The 655-nt window shown below is 29.2% G+C and overlaps 1 protein-coding gene across 1 annotated transcript in view; it reads left to right on the forward strand.

Moving 5' to 3' along the window:
- LOC125656415 (inhibitor of nuclear factor kappa-B kinase subunit epsilon-like) overlaps positions 1-427 on the forward strand; it is a 67,724-nt gene extending 67,297 nt beyond the window's left edge. The window contains exon 18 of the mRNA XM_056144777.1: positions 1-427. This exon is cut by the window's left edge and continues 1,597 nt beyond it. The gene's annotated coding sequence lies outside the window, so the exon portion shown is untranslated.
- The last annotated feature ends 228 nt before the right edge of the window (positions 428-655 follow it).

A 655-nucleotide genomic window follows, 5' to 3' on the forward strand; every position in this document is an offset into this window, starting at 1 on the left:
CCCTTTCTGGCTCAGTCAGTTTTGTAACTTTAATTAAATTAATGTATATCAAAATGTAAGCAGTACTTGTGTTTCATTTTATTGCTTTTGTTTTCTCAAATTGTTCATTTTGAATATCATTATGTGGTGATTTCATGTTCATTTTGAATTAATCATTATGTGGTGATTTCATGTTCATTTTGAATTAATCATTATGTGGTGATTTCATGTTCATTTAATGAAAGTGAAGAATTAATTCACTTATTGTTTTAGAATTTTATACAATGTTTTATTAATCCAGTTCTGTAATTTAAGAAAAGTTTTGTGTTGCTAATTTTGTAAACTATTGATTAAAACTTCTAATATTCATTTAGGAGAGGGACTTGTAAGTTGTCAGAACTTGTTCCCAATCCTTTTGATTTCATCAATAAAATATGTTCAAAACAAACTAATATTCATTCCTAGCACTGTATTCAGTAGAATATCAATTTTGTTTTATAATTGCATTTCTTTTTCTATCATGTTAAATTGTCAGTGGGTAATGGTGAAAAATCTTAATGATGTACCAGTTCTTGTAAACATGTTTTGAATGGTCTGTTTTGTATAGCGCTTTATCTGTGTTTCACTCCCTCCTCCCCCTCCCCACTCACTCACAGGCGATATCTCAACTACACTG

The sequence above is a fragment of the Ostrea edulis genome, chromosome 7, assembly GCF_947568905.1.
Source record: "Ostrea edulis chromosome 7, xbOstEdul1.1, whole genome shotgun sequence".
Taxonomy (NCBI): Eukaryota; Metazoa; Mollusca; class Bivalvia; order Ostreida; family Ostreidae; genus Ostrea; species Ostrea edulis.